Source organism: Lepus europaeus, chromosome 7 (genome assembly GCF_033115175.1).
Source record: "Lepus europaeus isolate LE1 chromosome 7, mLepTim1.pri, whole genome shotgun sequence".
NCBI classification, from domain to species: Eukaryota; Metazoa; Chordata; class Mammalia; order Lagomorpha; family Leporidae; genus Lepus; species Lepus europaeus.
The window spans coordinates 22,742,280-22,749,032 of NC_084833.1; the positions used below are offsets into that span (position 1 = coordinate 22,742,280).

At 33.4% G+C, this 6,753-nt stretch overlaps 1 non-coding gene across 1 annotated transcript; it reads left to right on the top strand.

The window, feature by feature from the left end:
• The first annotated feature begins 6,067 nt into the window (after positions 1-6,067).
• On the top strand, positions 6,068-6,171 carry LOC133764930 (U6 spliceosomal RNA). The gene has a single exon (XR_009866498.1). It is a non-coding gene; the product is annotated as a U6 spliceosomal RNA (small nuclear RNA).
• The last annotated feature ends 582 nt before the right edge of the window (positions 6,172-6,753 follow it).

A 6,753-nucleotide genomic window follows, 5' to 3' on the forward strand; every position in this document is an offset into this window, starting at 1 on the left:
GCTATGTCACTATGCCGACCCCAGGATTTTATTAGGAAGAGTTATAATATTTAAAGGTATCTTCATACTGTTTTCCATTTAGGTTGGATTAATTTGCATTCTCACCAATGGTGTATTCAAATTCCCTTTCCTCAAAATCCTCACCAGCATTTTCATTCTGCTCAGTGTAATAAACCTGACAAATAAAAACAAAATCTGCATGTTTTCTCTCATATGTAAAAATAATATATAAAAAGCATAAGAATACTTTGTTTTGTAAGCATATATATTTGTATATACTTATAGATGTTGTCTTCACTGATTCATAACCTCTATATAATATTGTAGCTTTATTTCCTCACTTTATAGTCCTTGTCATGAATCTCATGCTATATTAATATCCCTGCTTTCAATAAAAATAGTATGTGTACGTGTATAATATTTACATAAGACATTAAATGTTAAAAATTGTTCAAACCAAAAATGTATTTTAGGGAAATGGTTTAGAACATAAGCATAGCCTTGGACTATATTAAGATTTAGTGTCACTTCTTACATAGTATCAAAGTGAGAAATGGATCAAGTCCCATGGTTAAAGAAAACATTTGGGGTCAGATACAAGATTCTTTAAAGACTAACCTCAGATCATGGGAGCAATTAGGCCTATTTTCTAAGGCAACAAATAGTTCTGAGTATTTCTATTAAATGATTTTAAAAAAATCCTTCAGTCTAAGTCACCATGATTCCTTCAGAGAAAATGCTGTTAATAAAATGAATTGATATGTCGTGTATCCTGAGACTACTAGTTTTTGTGTCTGATATTGTTACAAAAGTTTAGGATCCAAATTTTTTAATAAAATGTGTACCTCTTTCTTTCTGTTGGACAAAAACTGGAAAGAAGGATGGACCCTTTCCACATTTCCTTTCCTTTTCTCTTCTAATTTAAAAGAACTTAAGTTGAGACCTAGAGAAAATTTAACCAGCACATTAAAATCAGTATTGTAAGTCAAATCCTCTGACTTTTACAACTTTTTGTATAACTACAGCTATACTGCTTTCCATTTCTCCCAATTTTGGTGTTATTCTAGTCTTGGACAATTGTTAAGAATGTATTTATGCATGTATATATATATATATATATATATATGTGTGTGTGTGTGTGTATTATAATTAGTCCCAGGTGAGGCTTTGGTTATGGTTTCTTAAGAACTGGTTTTCCTTTTTGCTGTTAATGAAAAATAGAAGGATAAATCAGCACTGCTATTGGTTCTGATTAATCCTCTTCTAAAATGTGTGGAAAATTAAAAGGTGAAGTCATGTATCCTGTGGTCCTTGAATAATCTCTATTTCAGACATGGAAAGTACATCCATGACTGCAAAAAGGAATGAATGTTGATCCTGAGGGTAGTGATGCTTTGGATTCTGCAAAAGATAGTTAAAGCCCTCCCTGCACAAAGCTTATAATCAAAGGCAAATGCTAGAGGTTTTGTTCTATTTTTAACTCTAAGGCTAGCTGGTTACACATCATGAGAAGTAACAACATTTATAGGCCTCAGGCATTTATGAATATATAATATTAGGAATTGTGTTAAATAGAACTTCCCGAACAGAAGACCCTCTTTTCTTAATTTTTGCCGTAGTTGCATGCCCTGCATATTTTTTCTGCATAAAATTTTTAAAAATCTGAAAATTTTCTGTTGCATAATAAATTAGTACAGACTTACAGCTTAAACACACACACACACACACGTTTATAATCTCACAGTTTCTGTGGATAATTTTGACTTAAGTGAATTGTTTACAAGATAATTCAGGCATTCTCTTGAAAATGGATCTAATCCAAATACACCTGTCAACAGACCTACCTTTAAATCACTCAGATTATCAGAGAAATCACTTACTTGGTACTGTAAGAATGAGGGTCCTGGCTTCTTTTTGGATGCCCTTGAGCGAGTTTATTCTTAGTTCCTAGAGGTCACCTCAGTTCTTAGAGGATGTGCAATTCCTTGTCATTGTGCCCCTTTCTCCATGGATTTCCCTCTGTTGGACAGGAAGAGAGAAAAAGAATGATTCTGCTACTGCATTTGTAGCCTATTCTAGGCAAGAGGAGAAAGAGCCAATCATTCAGGAATGACTCAAGGTATCCACAAAAGTCCTAACGTGAGCTTATGCAATAATATTTTAAATGCAGAGCAACTTCAAAAGCTCCCTTATTTGCCAGAGCTCACTGCTTTTCTTGCGAATCTTAAAATATTTTCAGTCACTCTGTATAGCAATGTAATTTCCTAGCTTATTCCCTTATGTAAGCTTTAGTTAAAAAGGAGAAAACAGGTGGTCTTCTGATTATTAGAAACATAAAATAATAGTAGCACTTTTAAACATAGAGCCTCAGAATGTCCTAAATATCTTGAATATTAACCTTGTAAGCAGGAGGCTATCGAGTCTGCAAGGACATATCTTTATCCTTGAAGTCAGAAGCTGGCAGGGCCATGACTGTAGACCATGGAGACCAAAGACCATAGGTACATGCTTAACAATTTAAAATGGAGACTTTCATTTTTTAATCTATGGAAAAGGGAAAGTATTGAAATTTGGGTTTTTCAAACGTCTTTCACTTAGACCTAAAAAAGTCAACTAAAACAGGACTAGTCAGATTTCATACACATTCAACAATCTCTTCCTGTTAAGATCATCACATAGTGAAGTGTGTGTAATACTTAATAAAACAATTAATTAAAATAATTTTTAAAATTAAGAAATTTAACACTTCAAAACATTGTAAAGCTGCTCAGCTTATAACATTTTTCTTTTTCTTTTTTTTTTAAGATTTATTTATTTTTTGTTTGAAAGAAAGAGTTACAGAGAGAGGCAGAGACACAGAGAGGCCTTCCATCCGCTGGTTCACTCCCCAGATGGCTGCAGCGGCCGGAGCTGAGCTGATCCGAAATCAGGAGCCAGGAGCTTCCTCCAGGTCCCCCACACAGGGGGGCCAAGGGCTTAGGCCATTTTCTACTGCTTCCCCAGGCCATAGAAGAGAGCTGGATAGGAAGAAGAGCAGCCGGACTAGAACCAGCGTTCCATATGCGATGCTGGCACTTCAGGCCAGGGTTTTAATCTTCTTTGTCACAGCACCGGCCCCAGATTATAACCTTTTTCAATAAAAGTTTATAAAGAAGAAAATGAAATTTTTGACATATCACCGTGAAGTGGATTGAAAGAAAGAACTGAAATCGTAATAACTACATTCTGATTAGCAACGAGTTTATCATGTGTTTGGAGATCTAGATTTTATAGTCTGAAAGATATATCTTTATAATTTTCTTCTGTTTAATTTTGTTCATGTAATAAGCATATTCTTTCAGCTACAGTCTTTAAATAAGAAATATCTTTTGCCATTATCTCAGATATTTACTTTGAGCCATTTCATTGCTAGCAAATGGAAATTAAAGCGTATAATACAGACAACTTTTATTGTTTGTTATTTACCAGTTATTTTGCTGTCTGCATAAAGATATTTTTAGTATTTCTTCTATGTGAGCGGACAATGGTGAATTTTATGAGTACTTCCCCTACCATTTGAAATTATTTGCATTTATACCTGTGAAACTAATAATTTGTCATTAAACGGTGCTTTAGAACTCCATAATATTGATGACATCCTTTCTGTACTTACGCGATCCAGACTCCTCAAGGCTGATAATCAACCTACGAGTATGTTTTGAAAGTATATTCTGTTTCTAAGAAAAAAAAGCAACTTTTTAAGAGAAAGAATATTTCCTTGATCACCACCAGTAAGTGTGACAAAAAGAGAATTCACTCGAAGTTTGCAAAGAAGCTACAAATAAAATAATAAAATCAACCAAAATATTAATAGAAGATTGGCCAAGTCAATTATGATGTAGCTATACAATAAAATATTCTTTCAATCTATGAAATTGTCATATTTCAGGTCAAAAGCAATCAAATATTGAATATTGACAATTTGGTGTGGTTCTTTCAAATATGATTCAACAGTTTAAAAGAATGAAGGTCTATGTGTGCTTATAAAAAATGTCCACTCTGCCTGTCAAATATAAGTTGAATTCAATGAAAAATCAAATTCCTGAAGAATGTGCACTCTAAAATGTCATTAGTTTTTATGTAGAAATAAATATACTTAGAAATATATTCTATGCTCACATACACCAAACTCTTGAAAGAGACTTGGGAATGGGAAAAATTGGAATCCTCATTTTTCTACTTACATTTAACTATTTATTACCTCATTTTCACACTTTACTATTTGATTCTTCATATTCTTCAGTGCAAATGCAAATTCATGACACTATATTACACATAGGATACATATAATATATCACATGCATTATACATGTTAACTTTTTATATGCATATATATTAACATTATCACTTTTTAGCAGTTGCAAGTTCACAAAAAATTGAGAAAATGGTACAGATTTCCCAGTTTCCCAAGACCTCATTTATGCTCAATCTCTAGCATTATCAATATCCTCCACCAGAGTAGTATTATTATTTAATAATATATTAGTACTAATTTAGTAGTATTAACTTATGTAATAAAGTTAATAAACATACATGGAAACATCATAGATAACTAATGACATGAGCCCATCATGCTAGTGTTATGGAGAGAAGTTTCACCACCATAGCAATCTCTGCCTAGTCATTCATCCACTCCCTTCATCCTGGCAAACACTGATCTCCTTACCATCCCCATATTTTTGCTTTGTCTAGAATGTCAAAGAATAGAAATCAAGCAATATTATGCTTTTTAAGGTAGACTTTTTTTTTCAGTAAATAGCATTTAATGTTGTCCTGGAGGATGAAGCCAGTCAATGACATAGGAGTCAAGGCAGACCTGGAAGGAAAACTGAAGTTGCCACTTAGCTGCCAGCTTTTTGATCTACAACGTCAGGTAGCTTAGAATTAATATGGAAAAAACTAGCTTTAGAGTTATTTTGCTTTTTAGGCAACAATACTAAGGTGACAATGTCTAAATTTTGTTCCCTCTGTGGATCCCCTTTTTCCAAGTGAAATTCTGCTGAAGATCCCAATACATAAACCAAGTAAAAGTAAGAGTAATGGGTTGAAGCAATTGAGGATGCTAGATGCTAGTTTCCTAGACTCCAGAACTGAATCCTGAGAGTTCTATCGAGTCCAGTTTAAAAGCCACTGGTATAAGGTATTCTTCGGAGTTGTAAAAAAAATTTGAGTCTTGGCACTGGGACTAACTTGGTTCTTGGTGTGCACATTCGTGCTACTCCTCTATTTCTTAGTATGTGTCTGCAAATTTGGGTTGCATGAGAGATACTCTAAGGCTCAATCTTGTAAATTAACTTTAGCTATATGCATCTAAGTTTCCTGAACATTTTTCATGGATGGACAAATCATTTCTTTTTAGTGCAGAATAATATTTCATTTTGTATTTGTGTAACAGTTATTTACCATTTTACTTACTAGAAGATGTCTTGGCTGCTTGCAACTTTTGGCAATTATGAATAAAATTTCTAGAAACATCCATGTGCATGTATTTGTATGTTCAAAACATAGGTTTTCAACTCCTTTAGGTAAAGCCAAGTATGGTTGCTTGATCAAACTCTCTTCCGAAATGACTACCATTTCATATTCCCATCAATAATGACAGCTAATTCTTGCTGCTCCATATCCTCATCAACCTTTGGTATCATTGGTTTTGTATTTTGTATTCTGACCATTCTGTTAAGTATGTAGTAGTATCTCATTGTTGTTGAATGTGTTTTTAGAATTAAGAGCAATTTCTCTTCCTCTCTCTCTCTCTATTTCTCTCACCTTAGTACTACTCAAAATACAGTCTGTGGACGACATAGTTGGCAAACTTTGTCAGTGTGCAAGACAGGTAAAAATTGAGAGAAACACTTATAAACTTTTATAGTAATTCGGTGAACAATTATATGTTTACCAAATCCAATAGTTAATAATTGGAGCTTCTATTTTACATGTCCTTTTCTATTTTGTTAGGTTTACATCTGATTTTCATTTTATTTTACAAAAGAAGCCATCTATAGCTGTTTGAAAATTTAAAAAGAAAATAGTGCTCACATTGGCAGCACAGATGACATTGAAACAAAACAGAGAAGATAAGTATGGCCCTTGAGCAAAGGTAACCTACAAGTTCGTGAAGAGTTCATTTCTTTTCCTAATGTTCTTGGGTGGGGAAAGTAAGATCCAGTAAATGAAGATAGTTGCCCTGTTGAGGGCTCTTCCAACTTGGAATTTCATCTCCAATGCCTCTTTTAAAAAGGCAGAAATAATGATCCTTACTACAGATAGTTTGAGAAGCACCAGTTTATCTTTTTATTCCAGTATTATTGAGGCATGATTGATGGATAAACATTGCATATACTTAAGAGTACCACGTGCATTTTTATATAATCATACTTTGTATAATGATTCCCACAATGAAGCTAATTAACATATTCATCAAATCACATGAAATCCAGGACAAGTTCTGTTTTAAAAAGAAATTAATAAGACATAGGATGAATAAATAAATGAATGCAGTTGTGACATTTTAGAGGTTATGAGGTAATAAAATTGTGAGAATTTGATGGTGCATAGAATTAATGGCAGAGATGAGAAATAAATGAAAACTCCCAGGTGTTTACTTGAGTTCCTGGGGAATTGCTTATGCCTTTCCCTAAGATAGGGAATATTGAAAGAGAAGTAGATTCACAGCATATTTACAGATGAAGAATTCATTATTGACAAGCTACCTTT